Source organism: Bombina bombina, chromosome 4 (genome assembly GCF_027579735.1).
Source record: "Bombina bombina isolate aBomBom1 chromosome 4, aBomBom1.pri, whole genome shotgun sequence".
NCBI classification, from domain to species: domain Eukaryota; kingdom Metazoa; phylum Chordata; class Amphibia; order Anura; family Bombinatoridae; genus Bombina; species Bombina bombina.
In genome coordinates this window covers 708694479-708719631 of record NC_069502.1, presented here as the reverse complement: position 1 = coordinate 708719631, position 25153 = coordinate 708694479, and positions in this window count along the sequence as shown.

The following is a 25153-nucleotide window of genomic DNA, read 5'->3' as shown; positions in this document are numbered from 1 at the left end:
TGGCTAAACCCTTGGTCGCATAACGGCCAGGATTTCAGTTGGAGCCGAAGAATACGTCACCCAAAAAAAGAAAATGACACAGAGCCAGGCAGAATGTTGGACAATAGGATTTAAGGTTTGATTTAATAATAACTTGGTTAATATAAAAACAAAAAAAAGATGAATTAAACTCATATTCATTTATAAAAAAGTTTCAAATGCCGCTTTTAATATGGCACAACTTTACCATCACTTTAAAGGGACAGTCTACACCTTAGTCCTCTAAAAGTCTTACTTTAGATTATGCTGCGAATATCCTCCTGCACCCTTTGGGGTCGATCCGATAAAAATCGTCGCCCGCAAAAGCCGGCGACGCCAATAATTGCGCGGATTTGGTATCCTATATAAGGCGTAAGCTAGAAGTTACGCGCGTATATTTCTGCCGTCGCCCGCAGTTTTTTGGGCCATAGGCAGGTATACCAAACCCGCGCAGTTTGGTATCCAATATGCAGCGTAAGGACTTACGTGGCGAAAATGGAGAAAACTTACTCCATTTTCACCTCGCCACAAAAAGCAGCCGTAAGAAGCCTTACGCTGACTATTGGAGCCCCGTAACTCCCTAAACTGGCTGCTAAAATAAACCTAACACCTAACGCATGCGCAATGTCTATCTCCCTGTCAACCGCGATCTGCTAAAATAAACCTAACACCTAACGCATGCGCAATGTCTATCTCCCTGTCAACCGCGATCTGCTAAAATAAACCTAACACCTAACGCATGCGCAATGTCTATCTCCCTGTCAACCGCGATCCCCCCCCCCCGAAATCCCTAATAAAGTTATTACCCCCTAAACCACCGCTCCCGGGCCCCGCCGCCATCTACATAAACTAACCCCCTACTGTGAGCCTCTAAAACCGCCGCCATCTACCTTATCTATCCCCTAATCTGACCCCTTACACCGCCGCCACCTATATAAAAATTATTAACCCCTAATCTAATCCCCCTATACCGCCGCCAGCTATATTAATATTATTAACCCCTAATGTAAGCCCCTTACACCGCCGCCATCTCTATTAAAATGATTAACCCCTAATTTAATCTACCTACCCCACCGCCAGCTATATTATCTATATTAACCCTAAGTATATTATAGTTAATATAGTTATTACATTATATATATTAACTATATTAACCCTAATTATATTAGGGTTAATATAGTTACTATAGTATTTATATTAACTATATTAACTCTATCTAACCCTAACACCCCTAACTATATTTATATTAAATTAATCTAATCAATTTATAAACTAAAATATTCCTATTTAAATCTAAATACTTACCTATAAAATAAACCCTAAGATAGCTACAATATGATCAGAACAGCCAATAGAATGCGAGCTCAATCTGATTGGCTGATTGGATCAGCCAATCGGATTGAACTTGAATCTGATTGGCTGATTCAATCAGCCAATCAGATTTTTTTAACTTAATTCCGATTGGCTGATAGAATCCTATCAGCCAATCGGAATTCGGCGGACGCCATCTTGGATGACGTCATTTAAAGGTACCTCATTCCAAGTTCAGCAGTCGGCCGGGATGGATGCTCCGCGGCGGCGGAGCGAAGAAAGAAGATTGAAGATGCCGCCGGAAGAATGAAGACTTTGCTGCCGCTTGGAGGAAGACGTCGCCGGAGGAAGAATTCTTCTTTGCCGCTTGGAGGATGACATCGCCGGAGGAAGAATTCTTCTTTGCCGCTTGGAGGACGACATCGCCCGGATCGGATCAGGAGTTCGGCCCGGTGTGGTGAAGACAAGGTAGGGAGATCTTCAGGGGGGTAGTGTTAGGCTTTTTTAAGGGGGGTTTGGGTGGGTTTAGAATAGGGGTATGTGGGTGGTGGGTTGTAATGGGGGGGGGGATTGTATTTGTTGAATGCAAAAGAGCTGAATTCTTTGGGGCATGCCCCACAAAAGGCCCTTTTAAGGGCTGGTAAGGTAAAGAGCTTTGAAATGTGTTTAATTTAGAATAGGGCAGGGAATTTTTTTTATTTTGGGGGTTTATTATTTTATTAGGGGGCTTAGAATAGGTGTAATTAGCTTAAAAATCTTGTAATCTTTTTTTTATTTTTTGTAATTTAGTGTTTGTTTTTTTTTTGTAATTTAGTTTAGTTAATTTAATTGTATTTTTAGATAGATGTTTGTAGTTTATTTAATTTATTGATAGTGTAGGTGTATTTATAACTTAGGTTAGGATTTATTTTACAGGTAATTGGGTAATTATTTTAACTAGGTAGATATTAAATAGTTAATAACTATTTAATATCTATTATACCTAGTTAAAATAATTAACAATTTACCTGTAAAATAAATATTAACCCTAACATAGCTACAATGTAATTATTAATTATATTGTAGCTATCTTAGGGTTTATTTTATAGGTAAGTATTTAGATTTAAATAGGAATATTTTAGTTTATAAATTGATTAGATTAATTTAATATAAATATAGTTAGGGGTGTTAGGGTTAGATAGAGTTAATATAGTTAATATAAATACTATAGTAACTATATTAACCCTAATATAATTAGGGTTAATATAGTTAATATATATAATGTAATACCTATATTAACTATAATATACTTAGGGTTAATATAGATAATATAGCTGGCGGCAGGGTAGGTAGATTAAATTAGGGGTTAATCATTTTAATAGAGATGGCGGCGGTGTAAGGGGCTTACATTAGGGGTTAATAATTTTAATATAGATGGCGGCGGTGTTAGGGGCTCACTTTAGGGGGTTATAGATATAATATAGCTGGCGGCGGGGTACGGGAGCGGCGGTTTAGGGGTTAATAACTTTATTAGGTTGCGGCGGGGTAAAGGAGCGGCGGTTTAGGGGTTAATAGCTTTTTTATTGTTAGGATAGTGAGGGGGGATAGCGGATAGAGGGTTAGACAGTGCGGGCTATGTTAGGGAGGCGTGTTAGACAGTGCGGGCTATGTTAGGGAGGCGTGTTAGACAGTGCGGGTGTTTTAAACTTTAGTCAGGTTTTATAGGCGCCGGCAGATTCTAACGTGCCGCAAGTCACTGGCGACGCCAGAAATTTGTACTTACGCAGATTTCTGGACATCGCTGGTTTGTGAGACTTACGGCACGTTAGCATCTGACGGCGACTTATATGGGATGGCTCGAGTTGCGAGCTGAAACTGCGGGCGACGCCGGTTCCCTCGCTTGCGCCGCAAACTGCGATCGATATCGGATCGCGCCCTTTATATATAATGCAGCAGTAACAGTAAAAAATTAATTTTAAAATACTTTTATTTCTGGCAACTTTGAAATGCCTAGATCGTGATGGCATCAGTGGGCAGAGCTTGGCAGCCATTTCAAAATGACCAGAAACAATAGTTATTTTAAAATAACTTTTTACTTTTACTGCTGCATTATATAGAAAGGGGTGCAGGTGGATATTTGCAGCTTAATCTAAAGTAAGACTTTAAGATGACTAAGGTGTAGACTGTCCCTTTACGTTTTGAAAAATCTCCACTCATAACACTGAGAATAACTCAGTGTTAATTTTGCAAAAAAAACAAGTAAGTTATTTGCTGTTTTTTACACAATCTGTTTCTATTTATATTTACTTTGATGTAACAGATTTGTTTTTACCAAAGGAGCATTGTTTAATATCACTTTAAGGTGGTTAGGCAATAATTACAGAACTTCTAAAGATTATGTTATGTAGTTAAATATAAAACATTATCCTTATTCTCACTAATCTATGTTTCAAAGAATGTAGACTATTCTGAGGTGAGTAATAGTTCAATGTGTTGCTACTTTGGACAACTTAATGTGTATTATTTACAGAAGTCACAATTGTGTGTAACTTAAAAGATTTTGGGCCAGACTATGAGTTGTGCAAAAGCGAAAAGGGTTTTATCGCAGCTGTTTGCGAGCGTTTACCGCTCATGCTACAAGTTGAAAGTAAACGTGAATGAGTGAGCACAATCGCGATTTACGCTAGAAGGATTACTGTGTCCTCAGAGCTCAGGTTAACTGTTTTGCAAAACAAAAAAGTTGCACAAAACACATCAAAAATACATTTAAAAAGTACAGTTAGAAACACGTTCACTCAAGCACAAATTAATTTAACAAATGTCAGGATAGCGCAGCTTTAGAGCTCTGGCTAATTTACTCTTGAATAAAACGTTGCACAAAATACATAAAAAATACATTTAAAAGTACAGTTACACTCATAATAACGCTATCTAATATAAATTATTTTTAAAAAAATTACTGTAAGAAAAAGTTTTTTTTTTTTAAAAAAGCATCATTGTAAAGTTTTATTAATTAAAGTGCCCCTGTTTATAAAGTGACAGTCTACACCAGAATTTGTATTGTTTTAAAAGATAGATAATCCCTTTATTACCCATTCCCTAGTTTTGCATAACTAACACAGTTATATTAATATACTTTTTGCCTCTGTGATTATCTTGTATCTAAGCCTCTGCAGACTGCCCCCTTATTTCAGTTCTTTTGATAGACTTGCATTTTAGCCAATCAATGCTGGCTCCTAGGAACTCCACATGCGTGAGCACAGCGTTATCTATCTGACACACATGAACTAACACCCTCTAGTGGTGAAACACTGTCAAAATGCCCTTAGAGAAGAGGCTGGCTTCAAGGGCTTAGAAATTAGCATATGAACTTCCTAGGTTTAACTTTCAACTAAGAATACCAAGAGAATAAAGCAAAATTACTGCTAAAAGTAAATTGGAAAATCGTTTAAAATTACATGCCCTATCTGAATCTTGAAAGTATATTTTGGACTAAACTGTCCCTTTAAGAGTATTTTAAGATAATAGGCTTTAATTTGTTAAACTTCACAATCACTTTAAAGCTCTTTGTAGCCTTATATCTCTCTTTTATTGCAATTTTTGATAATTTTTATTTGATAGTGTTATTTGAGTAACTGTACTTTTAAATATAATTTTGATGTGCTTTGTGCAAGTTTTTAGTCGAGCGTAATAGTTAACCAGAGCTCTCGCACTATCCCTGTAACATGCGCGCTGCTCCCGACGGGAGCAAAGTGCCACTATAAACCTCTTTTTCCTTGCGCGGAACAGTTAATGCGCCACTCATAATCTAGCCCTTAATTGAAAGCAAAAGAGCAGCTAGTCCCCAGGCAAACTACTGAAGTGAATGCTGTCACATCACAAGTCCTTTAGCAAAATAGGAACTAGATTTATTTTTGACAGTGTTTTGACACATACTGGAATTGTAATTCCAATAAAAAGAATTGTACTTCCAAAAGAAAAATCGTATTGTATTTCCAAATAAAAAAAGTGTTATTCCAAAAATGAAGATTGTATTTGTGATTAAAGATTTAAATAAAGTGGGGTTCCCTGAAAATGTCAATCACTAAGTAGTAATGCCGGACCAGATGTTCCCTGTGTTTTTGTGCTGGTGGTTTTTGGAATTTTAGCCATTTATAATAAAGTCACTTTGTTTTACTACCTGAAGAGAGATCCGACCTTTTTTCTTTGTTCATGATTAAAGATTTGTATTTCAAAAAAAATAAACATTGTATTTCCAAAAAAAAAAAAAAAAATTGTAGTTGAAAATCTTTAATACAACATTCTGAATGTAAAACATGTTCTACTTAATGGTATTAGATTATTTGGAAAGTAATATCCTCTTAATGTTTCCATTCTGTTTCTTTGTATTAAAATGATGGTAAACTTTAACTAACCACTTGATTCAATAAATGTAATACTTGTTACTATTTTCCTTTAAGTGTTGGTTAAATGGTTAAAATCCATTTCTACAACAATGGTCTGTCCACTCTCCTCTGCTGGCCCACTGCAAACTACTTTTTTTTATCTGTGACATTTTCACTACTCAGCTTATTTGCATGGATGCTATACGGATTTGCTAACAAAAAATAGCAGATTGCAGTGGGCCGGCAGAGGAGAGTGAACAGAGTATTATTATCGAAACAGAATTTAACCATTTAACTAATGCTTAAATGGAAACAAAATCTAGCTATATATTTGTACAGTTTTAAGTATGTTGAATCAGGTTAGCTAAAGTTTACCATTTTACCACTTTAACACTTTTTATCAAAATGCATACAAGTTAAAAATCTAGAAATCCATTGACCTTTCAAAACAGTAAAAAAAAGAAAGATGAAATAAATATAAATAAGATTAAAAAAAATAAAGAAAAACATTTTATGTAAATTCCTACTCTGATCAAAATGTATGATCACTGTAAATTATCCATCTAAATTGAATCTTTTTTCTTAAAATGTACAAATAACTAGAAAGTAAGTACTGAAAAAGATAACTAAGTGCATGTGACATTATCGCGTTATTAATAAATCTTTGTTTTCATTAAAATCGTAATCTGCACATTAGAACATTAGCTTCCTTGTGCAAGAAACGTCTGGGAAATTCTTCACTGTAGGAGAAACCTCTGGGAATTTCTTTGCTTCTGCATGAGCGTACAGAAGCATTCTACTGGAGGTGGGCAGTGTTTGGAAGCATAGAAATTACTACTTGTCTCTCAGATTTCTATCTTGCTATAAAATGTCATTATTCAATCTCATAGTCTTACACATATACTGAAACTTAAGAAATATACTGTGGAATTTGAAACCTATTTTTGTTGAGATGAAAAATTTGAATAGCTGACCTTTAGGTTAATGAACCCTAAAAACCAAAACAAAATACTTCAATTTATAGTTATAGTTGAAACTTTTGTTTTCTAGATTAAAGGGATATGAAACCCCAGTTTTTCTTGCATGATCCAGATAGAGCATGCAATTTTAAACTACTTTCTAATCTACTCCTATTATCAATTTTTCTTTATTCTCTTAGCATGAATGTAAGCTTAGGAGTCTGCCCAATTTGGTTCAGCAACTGGGTAGGGCTTGCTGATTGGTGGCTAAAAATTGATAACAGAAGTAAATTAGAAAGTTGCTTAAAATTGCATACTCTATCTGAATCATGAAAGGAAAAATTGTGGATTTCATATCACTTTAAGTTTAAAGAGAAATATATTATGATATAAACTGTCAAATATATAAATATGGATGGAAGTAAAATATTATGATTTTAGAATGCCAACATAATGTCATGATTTGAAGTTAAAATGGTAAATATTTTAAATGAATTAGCAAAAAAATACCTAATAAAACAATAAAAAGTTGATATTTGAGCTGTGATCCTGTAGAAGTGATTGGGCCATATATGATAGAGAAATTAAACATTTGTGGTATGCACAAGGGGATTGTGAAAATTAAGCATGATCTTTAAATTAGAATATACGAAAACCAGATATAACTATTAATTTCTTATCTTATAGTAATATATATATATATTAGAGAAGTGCATTTGTTTAGTTAGGAATACACATTTATAATAAAAAACTGATATTCGATTTGTTTTGACTAAACAAATATCCAAATTAATGCACCAACGAAAATGAAAGAAAATGAAAATATATTGACAAAAATTCATTAGTATTAATTTGTTTCCTTTATTTATTTTTTGTAAGGGTTAATAATTATCATTTGCGTGCTGGAGAGCACACTAACCCGATCCTCATTTTGCCAGAGCCCTGGACTTGCTAACAGGTGGCTGTGCACTAAAGTTAGTGCAGATCTTGGGAGTCAAGCACATTAACCCTGCTGTTAGCACGGTCAGGGCTCTTTCATGAAGTAGACCAGGTTATTGCGCTCTCCAGCACGCAAAAGGTAAGTACACAGCTATAGGTAAACTTTTTGTAGCTTTGAACATGTACATTTGTTTAAATGAAAACTAATGTAAATGTTAACTAAAATTCTGTATTTATTTCATTTTAAACAAAATGAATACCGAATAGCGTAGCCAACGGATATTCAGGGAAACTAATTTCCCTGAATATTCGTTACAAAAATTTTGTCTTGGTTATACAAAATAGGCATAGGGAAGCATTTTGAATGGAGTACAATATAAAAAATCAGATGTTTTTGAAAATACAGTGTGTGTAATGTGAGGGTAGTTGTGGAGTTAAGGATGTAAATTACATTATATGTATAAGGGTGTGGAAATAAGTTGCTGCTTTCCTTTTTTATGAATAACTAGTCCTAAAGCCCATGCACATTTTTTGTAGTACAGCGATCCCACCCCTTGCTCTCTCTCTTCCCCCTCTCTTTTGCTCTCTCTCCTCCTCTCTTTTGCGCTCTCCCCCCTCTCTTTTGGGCTCTCTTTTGCTCTCTCTCCCCTCTCTTTTGCTCTCTCTCCCCCTTTCTTTTTCTCTCTCTCTCTCCCCCCCTCTCTTTTGCTCTCTCCCCCTCTCTTTTGCTCTCTCTCCCCCCTCTCTTTTGCTCTCTCTCCCCCTCTCATTTGCTTTCTCTCCCCCTCTCATTTGCTCTCTCCCATCTCTTTTGCTCTCTCTCCCCCCTCTCTTTTGCTCTCTCTCGCCCTCTCATTTGCTCTCTCTCCCCTTTCTTTTGCTTTCTCTCCACTCTCATTAACTCACTCTCCCCCCTCTCTTTCTCTCTCTCCCTCTCTTAAGCTCTCTCCCCCTCTCTTTTGCTCTCTCTCCCCCCTCTCTTTTGCTTTCTTTCCCCTCTCTTTAACTCTCTCTCCCCCCTCTCTTTAACTCTCTCTCCCCCTCTCTTTTGCTCTCTTTCACTCTCCCCCCTCTATTTTGTCCCCTCTTCCCCCTCTCTTTTGCTCTCTCTATCTCTCCCCACTGTTTGTCGCTCTCAGACTACGCCCACTCCCAGTCAGCCACTCCCACTCTCAGGCCAGTCACGCCCCTCGCCATGTCTGCTCCGCCCGACCATACCCACGATTCTGCCCCCGCAACGGCCGATCTGATCTGAAGTTGATCCTAAAGGCCAGGTATGTTTGTCCTCGCGCTAAAGGCTTCTGGGGCCTGTCAAGGCTGTTAAAGGACCACTAAACTCAGCAGAATAGCATAATCAATAAATGCATAATAAATAGACAATGCAAAAGCACTTAGTTTGAATTTCACATGAGTAGCAGATTTTTTTCTGACAAATTTTAAAGTTTTATTGTCCTTTCCACTGGATCCTGTGACAACCATCAGCCAATCACAAATTGCATGTATGTATATTCTGTGAATCTTGCACATGCTCAGTGTGTTCTCTATCTGACACAAGAAAGTTTAATTTTGAATTTAGTGGTCCTTTAAACATATAGATAAGTTATAAGCAACGACTATTTTGGTGGGCCTAAAATTTTAAGGCATAACCACTTGTTATGTTTTGTTGATTGTTTCTGTGTTTATTAAATTAGGTGGCCTTTTTTGTTATATAATCATTTTATGGTGGCCTCTGTGTAGAACTGCCAGCAATGGGGCAGACACAATAACTTCTCTATCATGTGTTACCTATATACCAGTTAAGTAAAAAATGAGCTAATCTTTTAAAGCATCTGTTTCTGCACAGGTATAAGTAGGTTAGATTGTTAATAATGTAGACAGCCCCAACCAGTCTTGTGATCAGTAGGAAGAATTCTACCCAAGGAGACCAACCTGTTAAAACTGGCCACGTTCTTTATAGCTACAAGTAGCTTCTATTATATATAAGGCGCCAATTTAGAAGAATTTAATACTGAGTGAGAAATGGAACGTTCGAAATGATTGCCATTGAAAAAAATAGCTAATAGAACTACATTGCAAAATACAATAAACTCATAATACTAATCCATTGCCCCCTACTTGTGAAAATAACTGCAGATTTTAATAAATAAATACATATGTAACAAATTATACATAAAATGAGTGGTGTTTCTTACAACTAAAAAAAATATATCAAAAGTTGCTTTACAGAACAGAATGAAAAAAGTCATACTCTGAAAACAAATAAAGACTGTAATGTGCACTGTTACATAAAATGTAGCAGTTAATAATTACACTAAGTTAAAGGGCCATAATAGTTAAAAAAAATTAGACACTCCAATTCGCTAAAGCAAGTCATTTTAAGACTATTGACCCTGCACTATTGAATGTTTAACTCCCACAACGGGTTTAAACACACAGTAGAAATACTGCTCGGGACTAACAGAGCACTGCTGGTTCAATAAGCAGCACTAGACACGCAACTCAGGACCAGCAGCGCTCAGTGGGTTCCAAATGATACTTCTACTGTGTAGTTAACACCTTTGCTGGGGTTAAGCACATAGTAGTGCAGTGTCAACAGTACTAAAATTGCATTCACTAACAGATTAGAGAGTCATTTCTTGAATTATTATGGCTCTTTAAGTAATCATAGCACAGACATTGTGCTATCTCAAACACAGAACATCAAAGAACAACTGTTGATTGTACCAGAAAATTTGGAAGCATATGGTCTCCATTTGATAAGTTGTATCTCTCTCTTAATGATACCTGAATTTTAAAGAACCATTAAACTCAAAATTTAATTCCCTATAAAATATTTTATTATTTAAAGTATAAGAACTTTTAAAGTACTTTCATTCGGCTAGATTACGAGTTTTGCATTATAAGTGAAAAAGCCTCATAACGCTGCTTTTTCACTACCGCTGCTATTACGAGTCTTGCAGGTATAGCTGTACTGCACACTTTTTTGGCCGTTATGCAACGTAACTACCACACCTTCCAAAAAGTCCTTTTTCAATGGGACTTCCATAGCGCCGGTATTACGAGTTTTGCCTGGGAGGCCAAAACGTGAGCAGTACAGCCCATACCATCAAGATTCGTACCGCCATCTAAAGTCAGTAGTTATGGGTTTTGCGCTACAAAGCTGTAGCATAAAACTCATAACTAAAGTGCTAAAAAGTACACTAACTCCCATAAACTACCTATTAACCACTAAACCGAGGCCCTCCCGCATCGCAAACACTAAAATAAAAATATTAACCCCTAATCTGCCGCTCCGGACATCGCCGACACTATAATAAACATATTAACCCATAAACCGCCGCACTCCTGCATCGTAAACACTAGTTAAATATTATTAAACCCTAATCTGCCACCCCCAACGTCACCGCCGCCACTATACTAAAGTTATTAACCCCTAAACCAAAACCTAACCCTAAGTCTAACCCTAACCCTAACACCCCAAACTTTAATATAATTAAAATAAATCTAAATAAAAATTACTATCATTAACTAAATAATTCCTATTTAAAACTAAATACTTACCTGTAAAATAAACCCTAAGCTAGCTACAATATAACTAATAGTTACATTGTAGCTATCTTAGGTTTTATTTTTATTTCACAGCTAAGTTTGTATTTATTTTAACTAGGTAGACTAGTTAGTAAATAGTTATTAACTATTTACTAACTAGCTAGTTAAAATAAATACAAAATCTCTCTGATTATAATCTCACCATAGAGGAGAAGTCTCTTTTGTCTAAATGACTTGGTTTTGCACCCACTAAAAGATTCTCAGTGTTTGACACTATTATAGATGTCAACCGGTTTGTCCGAAAACTGACTCTCAAGAAGTTTTTTGATCAAGATCCACAACCTACCTCACGAGATGACTCTGATCAAGATCTAGTGACTACTAACCCTGTTCCTGATGTTGAAAGAATTACAGATTTCAAAGATTGTTGTGCCCTGGAGGTTATGAGGGATCTTCTAGGAAGTGGGGACCTGCCCAGTGGTCATCCAACTTCACCAGTCATTCCTCCTAGAACAAAAAATAAGGATTTTTATCCAATACAGATTAGAGGGCCTTACATAAATGCTGTTCAAATCAGTGTGGAGAGAGATTTATTAAGACTAGCTAATAATATAGATCGAAAAAACCACATTTAAATAACAACCTATCACGTGAGGAATTATCTGCTTTAGAGCAACTTAAGGACAATGATAATCTTACTATCAGGAATGCAGATAAGGGAGGCTCCATTGTCCTTCTTAATAAGGTAGATTATATCAGAGAAGCAGAAAGACAATTATCTGACACTGACACTTATTGTTCACTTATCACAGATCCTACTGCAAAATTTAAAAAGGATTTGGTCATGTTGTTGGAGGATGGAGTAGCTTTGGGTATTATAAAAAAGAGAGATGTAGAACTTTTAGTTCCCAATTCACCCACTATTCCGATCTTCCACCACGTGCCCAAAATCCACAAAAATCCAGTCTCCCCCCGGGTAGACCCATCGTCTCGGGCATAGGCTCCCTCTTGGAGCATGTGTCCGAGTGGATGGATTCCATCCTCCAACCTATGGTCTTAAACCTGTATAGTTACCTTAGGGACTCAGGTCACCTTCTACAAAACCTAAAAAAATTTGAATGGCAGAAGTCTTATTGTTGGGCCATTGTAGATATAGAGTCTCTCTATTCAAGGATTCCACACCATTTGGGTATTCAAGTAATAAAGTGGTTCCTAGATAGAGAGACCAAATATGGTGAGGCAGAAAAAATATTTATTTGTGAATGTTTGGAGTTCCTACTAAACCACAATTATTTTATGTTTAATCATTCCTTCTTTCTTCAAGTTCATGGCACGGCGATGGGGGCCAAGTTTGCCCCCTCGTATGCCAATTTGTTTGTGGGTTGGTGGGAGCTCCATTACATTTTTTCAGATAATTATCAGTTTAAGGACAGTACCATACTATATAATCGTTTTATTGACGACATGATATTTATATTGGACATCTCTAATATTCCAGATTTTACATTAATCACATTCTTGGATTATTTAAACAACAACAATTTGGAATTAAAATTCACTGGCGAAGTTAACCCTACACAGGTGAACTTTTTGGATTTGACACTTAAGGGTGATATGAGCAATACGTGTATTGTTTCTAGCACATTTCGTAAACCTACTGCAGGTAATACCATCCTGCATGCACATTCAGCTCATCCCCCTCATTTGTTAAATTCTATTCCAAAAAGCCAATTTATTAGGTTAAAAAGAAACACAAATGATGACACCATATATAAAAACCAGTCTGAGGAACTAAAAACCAGGCTCCTAAAGAGAGGTTCTAAAGAAAAAATACTTAACAAAGCACAAGAGGAAGCGAAATATAGTCATGCAGCTTCCAGAAATCGAAACAGCCCCTTTAGCAATGACACTGTGGTTTTTAGTACACCATACTCTACTCATTACAACAGAATTGTTTCTATTATAAAAAGACACTTGAGGTTACTTCATAATGATCCCCAACTTAAACCTTACGTCAGTAAATGCAGGTTTGTTCCCAGGAAGCCAGAAACCTTAGGTTCTAAATTGTCGCCAAGCATGGTTCAAACTAAAAAACAATCTAGTATTAGAACCTGGCTACATAAGAAGGGAAACTTCGAATGCAATAACTTCAATTGCCTAGCTTGTCAATTGCTGATATTAGGTAACATTTTTACCTGCTCAGTAAATGACAGATGCTTTGAAATAAATTTTCACGCAACATGTAGATCCAAATGGGTGGTCTATCTTATCACCTGTAATCACTGTTTTCATCAATATGTGGGTCAGACCTCACACGAATTTCGTGACAGGGTCAGAGAACACATAAGGGATGTCAAAAATTATAAAAAGGAGTCAGCAATAGCCAAGCATTTTAATGGGGTACATTTTACTAATGTCCCGGATTTTGGAGTCCAGATTATAGAAATAGTTAATAGACATCCCAGAGGTGGTGATAGACATAAGTCCCTAACTAAACGTGAGTTATTCTGGATTCTTAAACTGGAAACTAGATATCCAAATGGCATGAATTTAGAGTGGGATATTTCCTACTTTACAGATTAATTCATATATTTTTTTCAAGTAAAATGAATTATCACAAATGCAGTTATAAATGTAATATGTATATTGGATTTTGTGTCCCATATTACATAACATTAATATAAAACATAAATACTAATTAACATTAACACCTAAATACATCTTTAAATTATATTGAGTTTCATAAATTTTCATTTTAGATCTCTATATAAATAAATAATTAACAACCCATGAGATGTTAATGTATACATTAACAATATTCAAATATTCCTTCCTTCACTTTGGACTTCCAGCTCACGAATTTCCCCATTTAAAGACACTGTATTTCAATCCTAATCCTTTATTCATTAATTCTTCCTATTCATGGTCAAACATTTGCCTGTAAAATTTGTCATTTCCAGAATTGTTTTTAATTTTCACATAATGTCTTTTATATTACCTGTTCTTTTATGTGTGCTAGAGGAGTGTTCCACCTTAACCTAAATGGGGGGAGTGTCTGACGGGCGTTCCTCCTGAGCGCTGGTTGGTTGCATCTCCCTTCATAAGGTGGGGTGGTATACACCTGGGTCATATCCTATGACTAAGCGCCTGTAACGGCGCGAAACGCAATAGGATCACACCCTTTCTGTACTTTTTTGTCACTCATGTGCATCCCATTCTGAATTTTATATAATAAAGCAATCTTCTGCATATTTTTCTTACCCCTGAGTGCACCGGATTTCTTTTGTTTTCTAAAATAAATACAAAGTTACCTGTAAAATAAAACCTAACCTGTCTTACACTAACACCTAACATTACACTTCAATTAAATAAATTACATTAATTAAATACAATTAACTAAATTACAAAAAATAAAAAACACTAAATTACACAAAATAAAAAAGAAATTATCAAATATTTAAACTAATTACACCTAATCTAATAGCCCTATCAAAATAAAAAATAAAAAAGTCCCAAAATAAAAAAAAACCTAGCCTAAACTAAACTGCCAAGGGCCTTTTGCGGGGCATTGCCCCAAAGAAATCAGCTCTTTTACCTTTAAAAACAAATACAAACAACCCCCCCAACAGTAAAACCCACCACCCACACAACCAAACCCCCCAAATAAAACCCTATCTAAATAAACCTAAGCTCCCCATTGCCCTGAAAAGGGCATTTGGATGGGCATTGCCCTTAAAAGGGCATTTAGCTCTTTTTCCTTGCCCAAACCCCTAATCTAAAAATAAAACCCACCCAATAAACCCTTAAAAAAAAACTAACACTAATCCCCGAAGATCCACTTACAGTTTTTGAAGACTGGACATCCATCTTCAACGAAGCCGGGAGAAGTCTTCATCCAGACGGCATCTCCTATCTTCATCCTTCTGACGCGGAGCGGCTCCATCTTCAAGACATCCGGCGTGGAACATCCTCTTCTTTCGACTCCTCTTGAAGAATGAAGGTTCCTTTAAATGATGTCATCCAAGATGGTGTCCCTTGAATTCCAATTGGCTGATAGAATTCTATCAGCCAATCGGAATTAAAGGTGAAAAAATCCATTTGGCTGATGCAAAGCCAATAAAGCAAAATACATTGTTACTTCAAACATAGGCCTTAAGGAGATACGATGAGTATTTATCTGCAGACTTTTATTTTATATAAAGTGGCAGTTCACAATCCCCTTGGCGGATTTAACTGCATCCAGAGGGATAGTACACATTATGAAAATAGACCTAAGCCTTTAGTGTATTCCCCTCAGCGGCACTGACCGCATCCAGAGGGACTACAGGAGTTATGGGTATAAACAGGTACCTTTACTTGGTTCAAGCACTTCGGTTAAGAATCCTGTGTTACCCTTTTTCTATATCCTTCGTGTGATTATATCCAGCAATTTGTTTGCAAGGCTCCGGTAGCGGGTATGGGTCACCTGACTCCCCTCTATACTTCAGAGGTCAGAGGTCACGTAATAGCCCAACGGCTATGAATGGCAGCAATCAGTATCATGTGCAATCTCCTCTTCCTATAAGTTTCCTAGGCGTCTTAGGAAAAGAGTTTGGTGTATAGCACAGTATTGAAGTATTGCTGAAGAAAAATATAGGGCAAAAGTTCCAGTGAACAGCCAAATCAAAATGTCTTAGAAACAGCAATACGTCTGTAATAAGTGGCAGCAAGTCCTGGTCAATGGGTTTCATTTCACCCAGTGGGCTTTATCAAGACATGCATGTACTGCTCACTTGAAGGTTTAAATAGGCCTCCCTTCTTTTCAATTGGTTGAAATTCCACCTGTTTTACCTTTCTGTAAAGGTAGAATTTATTTAAGGAGGATTGGTTTGTTTGGTTTCCAAACACTACTCTGGACACAAAAATGGTTAGCTTAAATGCTTCATAACATTTGAATAAATTATTTACGCTGCTTTTTAACATATACAATAGTAATATATATCTACAATTCCATATAAATAGTAATTCCTTCTCAGAAAAGAGTATTAAAGAGATATAGACAAAACATTTTATATATAAATAAAACAATAAACTAGAGTAATAATCTAGCTAATAATAAAATATCCAGACTAAAAAAGGAGAACATGATAATGTAAACTAATGTCATTAAGGCTTAAATTAAGAGTCTCTGGGATTAAGAATAGGGGGTGTGGAGGCTAGGGGCATAAGGGATTTATAAGAAGGGGGAGATATCAATTTCAGAATTTAAACCTCCTGGTTGTAGAGTGTCTAATTTATAAATTATTTCTGCTTCTGCTGTGAGTACTTTCTTTTCCCATTCACCTCCTCTCCAATCAGGTTTTATTTTCTTAATACCCCAATATCGGAAGTCTTTAAGATTGTTATTGTGTACTTCCCTGAAGCGACTGTAAATATGTGGGTCTAGATTACCCCTGTCAATGCAGGACAGATGTTCTCTGATTCTTTCACGTAGTGTTCTGGTCATTTCGACAAAATAGAGTTTTTTTACATGAACATTGAATTGAATAAATTACACCCTTGTCTTGACATCTAATCGTGTCCTTAATATTAAATTTAAAAAAAATTATTTCTTATTTGAGAGTCTTTAGTTTACTACTATATTTACAGGCCCTACAGCCAAAACAAGGAAAGAAGCCATTTAATTGATTCCCTTCTATGCTAACTTCATAGCTCTTACTTTTTCAGTTTTTTAAGTTCACTTGGAGCTAGTAGGCTTTTTAAATTCTTTGCTTTCCTATATATCACTTTGGGCTGGTCGGTTACCTTTTCGCCTATTATAGGATCTGTTTGAACCAGATGCCAGTGATTTTTTTAAGTTTTGGATATCAGTCTGTTATCATGGTTGAAGTCAGTAATAAATGGCATATCAATTACAGAGGTGTCTTTCAGTTGGTCTTTCCCTTTCCTTAGTTGATATGTGAGGAGACTATTTATTTCTCTCTTATCAGTTTCATGTTTAGCTTGTTTAATTATTATTGGATCATATTCTCTTTCTATAAATTTCTGTTCTAAAATCTGAATTTGCTCCTGGTAGTATAGTATTCTTGAGCAGTTTCTTTTTATCCTAAGGTATTGGCCCTTAGGGACATTATCTTTCCACTTCTTCAAGTGGCAACTGTTATAATGTATTAGATTGTTATCATCAACCTCCTTGAAGTGGGTTTTTGTTATTAGGTGATTGTCTTCAACCTCAAAATCCAGATCCAGAAATGTTATAAGGTTCTTACCATAGTTATGAGTGAAAGAGATTCCCATATCATTTCTATTCATATCTGTTATTATATTATCTAGTTCTATTTCGCTCCCTCTCCAAATAAAAAACAGATCATCAATGTATCTTTTGTACAGCACAAGATTCGCACCCAGACTATGACTTGGGAAGAAGTGATGCTCCCAATATCCCATAAAGAGATTTGAAAGAATGTTATTCATTTGCAAGAGCACTAGACAACAGCAGCACTATGTCCTGTCATGTAGTACACCAGATGCCTACCTAGGTTTCTCTTCAAAACAGAATATCATGGGAACAAAACAAATTTGATAATAAAAGTAAATTGGAATATTTTTTAAAATGGTATTCTCTGTCTAAATCACAAAATATTTTTGGGGGGTTTCATGTCTCTTTAATAATTTAAAGGACCAGTCAACACAGTAGATTTGCATAATCAGCAACTGCAAGATAACAAGACAATGTAATAGCACTTAGTCTAAACTTCAAATGAGTAGTAGATATTTTTTTCTGACAATTTTAAAAGTTATGTCTTTTTCTACTCCCCCTGTACCATGTGACAGCCATCAGCCAATCACAAATGCATACACGTACCATGTGACAGCCATCAGCCATTCACAAATGCATACACACTTATTCTTGCACATGGTCAGTAGGAGTTGGGGACTCGAAAAGTTTAAATATAAAAAAACTGTGCACCTTTAGTTAATGGAAGTAAATTGGAAAGTTGTTTAAAATGGCATGCTCTATCTAAATAATGAAAGTTTAATTTTGATTGAGTGTCCCTTTAACCACTTTTACAGTACAGTGCCATTTTAAGGTTTGTAGTGAATTTTGTACAAGTTGAATTGTAAAATGCCAGCCAAATAAGTTCAAATATGTTCATCTATATCTATCTATCTATCTATCTATCAATCAATAATGTGTCTATCTATCTATCTATCTATCACTAAACTTTGATCTATCTATTTTGATTAATACTTTTGCTTCATTGACAAAATCAAAAGACAATGGAAGCAAAATAAGTGCTTTAAATTTCTGTTTCTAATACACCATGCTACAAATCAGCAGCCGGTTTGATGGCACTGTTGACAAAGATAGATCAAGTACCAGGAGACAAAAGGAGGGATGAATGCTCTTGTCACAGAGAGGGAGATTCCTTTCCCACATGTAAACTAAGCTACAAAACATCAACACAGACTAAAACTGTGTGCAGCTGAATAGGAGCCTGTGAAGACCATAACAATGCAAAGATAACAACACAGGGTCACTTTCACATTCAGAAGACATCCAGCATTAGGGGGTGGAAATGCCATTACTTTCCCATGAGCAGTTTACATATTATATTGATATCTTCTTCTTAAAACACATAATAGTTTGTCTATAAAGGGCAAAGGTACAGAATCACAGTGGTAATGAGTTTAGCTATTGTTGTATCAAAGGATTTATATCTGAACACGCTGTGTGGCATATCTGCTAATTTGTAGCTATTATGTAATGTAGGAAAGCAACAATGAGTATTTCATAAGACATCCAAAAACACACAAACAACAACAACAAAATAATGATTCACTAAAAAGGTAAAATTGCTGAAACAGAATAAGGAACTTATTAGGTGACTAATTGTTCATGTCAATTGAGTAATTTTTAAATCAAAGGGGAATTAAATCATTTTTCGTTTTTTTTATCTAACAGAGGGTATTTTAACCTTTTAACGCTGTTAGGGCATAGCATTGTAATCCGTCCGAATTTTGCTGGGCTTTAGCACCGAATGACGGAATACAACATCCTAACCGCTTGGCTTTCCAAAAGCCACTCGTGCTTCCCTGATGGGATCGCGGTCTGGAGGGCGTGCTTAGCATCATAGGGACGCCCCCTGATGCAATCCTATCATTGAAATCTCGTGATCACGTGCACGATTGCGAGATTTCAATTTGTTTATATCGGAACAGTTGTTCTGATGTAGTCAGTTAACCCCGGCACAAAAGGGTTAAAATGTTGTATTGTTTTGATGCTGCAGGAGGTGTGGCCCACGTCACCAACACAGCTGTAGTAGTTATCCTCATCAGCCAGTGTACAACTGCTACTTGTGTAAATTGTACACAAACATTTCTTACTAGTTGTTATATCAAATTAGATTACTTTAACATTTGTACCCAACACTAAACAATTTGGCTACACTTTATTTAAATAGTACTCTTTAATAATTATGATTTAATATATTATTTTATCATAATATAAATTTAAACTTGACATAGACAGGCCCATTTATCAAGCTCCGTACGGAGCTTGAAGGGCCGTGTTTCTGGCGAGTCTTCAGACTCGCCAGAAACACAACTTATGAAGCAGCGGTCTAAAGACCGCTGCTTCATAACCCTGTCCGCCTGCTCTGAGCAGGCGGACAGGAATCGCCGGAAATCAACCCGATCGAATACGATCGGGTTGATTGACAGCTCCCTGCTGGCGGCCGATTGGCCGCGAGTCAGCAGGGGGCGGCGTTGCACCAGCAGCTCTTGTGAGCTGCTGGTGCAATGTTAAATGTGGAGAGCGTATTGCTCTCCGCATTTAGCGAGGTCTTGCGGACCTGATCCGTAGTGACGGATCAGGTCCGCAAGCCCTTTGATAAATGGGCCCCAGAGTTTGAAATCATGACTTACAGTCTGCTGGTGTGTGGCACATATAATATGTGGGTAATTCTAATATATTTATTTTATGATATAAAACGTTTACATATGTTGGTAATCCTTTAGAAAGAAACTACCAAGAAATTGAGCCATGTATATTGTATATTAACCAGAGACTTCAACAAGCATTTATTGCTTTATTAATAATGATGCACTTTATTTAACTGGTGCGATAACCAAAACTGTTATTTATATTTCTTTGTGTTATTTAAATTCAGAAAGAGTTTGTGGTTGGCAAAACTACTATGGATCTGGTGAAGTTGTAGGATAAATAACCTGACAGCATTATCTAAAAATATTAATGAAATATTTCTTGCTTCTACAAGATTGATTATATACTGGAGATCATTATAACTATTCAAACATTTTTAGATTACAACTAATATTTTTTTTTTTTCTTCCTATGCAAGTTTGTTTATTTTTTTTATTTTTTCCATTTATCTTATTTTTCTTTCAAAATAAATTTGTAATATATGCAGGAACAGGCTGTGAATAAAAAGCAGCCCTGGAAAATTTGGAGACCATCCCTATTTTTCACTGACTCAGTATAATGTGCATATCCCATTTTTACTGGGATAATCCTTCCCTCAATATTTTTTTCAGAATTATATTATATTAGTTTGTATTAAGAAAAAGTGCCAGATTGTTGTTATATAGGTACGCAACAACCCAATTGCATCTATTAATCACCCCTGAATTGTAGCCTTCCAGCCCCATCTGCTGCACCCCACCGGGAAATCTTCTGGTATTCTGGTAGGCCAATGCGGCCTTAAATATATGACGATTAAGCATTATGTTGAGGCTAATCCTGTGAAGGTGGTAAACAGGTAAATACTACCCTGTTTTAGAGACTAGAAGAGAGGGAGGTGGGTTGACACATATTGTGAGAGGTGTGGGGCAAATTTATGAGGGGTGAACAAAGTGTGGCCTTGAGAGAGAGATCCATCCTGGGATAGATCCTAGAAGGCATATGGGTAGGGCGAGAGGGGCACCTGCCCAGGGCCCCACTCTTTGGGGGGCCCCGCAATGTCAGTAGTGAGGTTATGAGATGGTGCAATTTATATGTTGTATTTAGTTTATAAGTGATAATGGTATCAGGAGGTCTAATATTTTGTCTTATTCTTTATAAAGGTATCACAGAATGTTGGCAACAGGGTTGGGCCATACAAGGGGCAAGGCAAACAGTGGGAGGGGAATAAGGGCATTGGGCTGAGGGGCCCAAAAATGTATCTTGCCCAGGGCCCCACAAATGTTCAGCTTGGCCCTGCATATGGCAGTAGTCCCATGAGACCCAGAGAATACTGTCAAAAGGGTTTTGTTTCATAGAGTAATGTGAAAAAGTAAAACAATATTGGTTGACCCTTCAATTTCCTTTCTGTATATGAGATGCTTAAAGAGACAGTATACACCTTGATATTTTTATATAAAATGTTTAGTTATGTGTAATGAAACACCTTTGCAATATATTTCCATTATTTATTTTGCCCCTTTTTATTTAATTTAGCCCTCAAATCTCAGCAATTTCTAATTCTCAGAATGTGAAATGCACCCTGCTAACTGTTCAAAACTAACCCACTACATATATGTCCCTAATTAGCTTTATCAGATAACTGCCCAAATAATGCATTTTATACTAACTTTATGACAGTGGCTAGCCTTGTTGTCTATGTACTAAATCCCAGATTGGCTAATCCACATAAGGCAAATTGCGGGTGGAATTTGGCTACTGAAAAATAGCATGTACATTAGTAAGGGTGTGCAGTTGTTCATTTTTTGGCATTTGTTTCATAAATCCCAAATATGGCTGAGGGCAGCATCATTCAGCAATTTTTTACGCACATGCCTATTAATTTGTTTTAAAAACATTAATACTTGGTTGATATGATATTCTATAGCAATACTACAGAAATGCCTTGTAATTACTAAAATGCAGGCGGACAAGGTTCCTAGGAAGAGAACCTGTCCACCAGAGATAACAGGGAGCGAGGCAGCTACTAGTGTCTGTATTTATCATTGCACCTGCAAACATGCTGCCTCCTCCTCTCACACAACCAATCACACAAGAGCAGGGGTTGCCAATCACTGTCCATGGGGATTTAACTCCAACTTCTTAACTTTCTGTTGTAGGTTTGCAAGGAGAGCCTGCCCAGCAAAGGGGTCCAAAGCTGCTTCAATAGCTTCATAAATTGAGCTCTTGGATTGGCTGGCCTCAATCATCTGAGAAGTACTTGTCAGTGATATTACTCAGTCCGGTACTGGGCTATTTCCTGGTATGGATTTCAGGCTATCAATACTAAAATGTTCTTTACAGAAACACACACTATACCATGTAATCATGTGGTTTGAAGTATTTTCATATGTAGTATGAATGTTTATTCAGCATTACCTGGAAGTTATGTATTGACTGTATTGCAGAGGTTGTGGAGTTATAACCAAGTGGTGTTAAACCTAAGTTACACATTTTATGAGAATCTGCACATTTAACACAGTGCATATTTATTTGTGAATTTAAGAGACATAAAATACATCTTGTTTTTGTGCAAAAACCCCCAGCTTTTTCCCATACTCCCTAAAAAAGCTAAATCTGTAACCTATGATTTCACAATGATACAAAATGCCCGAACCAGCTATTTGGTTTGCAGCATTTGCTGGTTACAGAATTTGCTTCTTTTTTTTTTTGCTCCTTCAGGTGGTATGGGACAAGCTCACATTTATTCAAAAGCTACAGTGAGGGAAAACATTATTTGATCCTCTGCTGATCAGTCTATAATTTTAATGGTAGGTTTATTTGAACAGTTAGAGACAGAATAACAACAACAAAATTCAGAAAAGCGCATTTCAAAAAAGTTATAAATTGATTTGCAATTTAATAAATGAAATAAGTATTTGATCCCCTATCAATCAGCAAGATTTCTGGCTCCCAGGTGTCTTTTATACAGGTAACGAGCTGAGATTAGGAGCACTCTCTTAAAGGGAGCGCTCCTAATCTCAGCTTGTTACCTGTATAAAAGACACCTGTCCACAGAAGCAATCAATCAATCAGATTCCAAACTCTCCACCATGGCCAAGACCAAAGAGCTGTCCAACGATGTCAGGGACAAGATTGTAGACCTGCACAAGGCTGATATGGGCTACAAGACCATCGCCAAGCAGCTTAGCCGGTTGGTGCGATTATTTGCGAATTCAAGAAACACGAAAAAACTGTCAATCTCCCTTGGTCTGGGGCTCCATGCAAGATCTCACCTCATGGAGTTTCAATGATCATGAGAATGGTGAGGAATCAGCCCAGAACTACACAGGAGGATCTTGTCAATGATCTCAATGCAGCTGGGACCATAGTCACCAAGAAAACAATTAGTAACACACTACGCCGCGAAGGACTGAAATCCTGCAGCGCCCCCAAGGTCCCCCTCCTCAAGAAAGCACATGTACTACTACAGACCCATCTGAAGTTTCCCAACGAACATCTGAATGATTCAGAGGAGAACTGGGTGAAAGTGTTGTGGTCAGATGAGACCAAAATCGAGCTGTTCGGCATTATCTCAATGCGCTGTGTCTGGAGGAGGAGGAATGCTGCCTATGACCCCAAGAACACCATCCCCCATGGATGGGGCGATTTACCGTCAAATCTTGGGTGAGAATCTCCTTCCCTCAGCCAGGGCATTGAAAATGGGTCGTGGATGGGTTTTCCAGCATAACAATTATACAAAACACATGGCCAAGGCAACAAAGGAGTGGCTCAAGAAGAAGCACATTAAGGTCCTGGAGTGGCCTAGCCAGTCTCCAGACCTTAATGCCATAGAAAATCTGTGGAGGGAGCTGAAGGTTCGAATTGCCAAACATCAGCCTCGAAACCTTAATGACTTGGAGAGGATCTGCAAAGAGGAGTGGGACAAAATCCCTCTTGAGATGTGTGCATACATGGTGGCCAACTACAAGAAACGTGTGAACTCTGTGATTGTCAACAAGGGTTTTGCCACCAAGTACTAAGTCATGTTTTGCAAAGGGGTCAAATACTTATTTCAATTTATAACTTTTTTTAATTGTTTTTTTCTGGATTTGTTGTTGTTATTCTGTCTCTCACTGTTCAAATAAACCTACCATTAAAATTATAGACTGATCATTTCTTTGTCAGTGGGCAAACGTACAAAATCAGCAGGGGATCAAATAATTGTTTCCCTCACTTTTTCCCTCACTGTACAAGTGCCAATGTCCTTTCAGCAGAAATTGTCTGTTTAACAGCTACAAAAATATGTGAACATAATTAAAAAAGAAAACAGAAAATTACCTATCTTTTAACTGCTGCGTTGTTAGTTTTTTTTCTATTATCTTCATATTTAAAAACAAACTATTTTCTAAGTGTAAACTTTACTTAGAATTTATACCCTGAGATATTTCCAGACAGAAGCAGTTTGTAACCTTGAGAAATGAGTTATGAACTGCTTTCTATACAGTATATATATATATTGCACGCACACTCTAGCAGGTAAACCCATCTTTACTGGGCTAAAGTTTGTCCCTAAATAGCAAAGTAAGAAATATGCATAATGTCATAATTCAAGTATAAAATATTAAATAATCATTTTTAGGGATTATTTGCAAACTAGCTATGAGAATGGAAAAGTTATCACAGAATGTACAGTACACATAGTGCTAGGTTACAAGTGGTGCAGTATTTGTTTTCTTTTACGAACGTGAAAACTCCACTACAGTTATGCTTTTTGCGTTAGTCGGGTTGTGTTCGTATTACATGTTCCTAAAAAAATTATTTTGCACTTAAGTGTTTGCATGCGCGTGCATGTATTCCCCCATAGAAATTAATGGAGAAAAAAACTAGAAAGAAAACATAACACCTGAGATTGCGCAAACACAATCGCATTTTCACATTCCCCATAAAAGTCAATGGTGAAAAAAAACACCCATCGCGCAAACAACATAGCATATTCGCATTACCAAATCTGAAATATTTATAGTAAATACATAGTTAAAATCTTTATTAAATATGAATATTGCATAAATATGTTTTTACATCTTTTCATCTACTTAATGGCAAAGGGCTCTAAAGCACTTATATATATG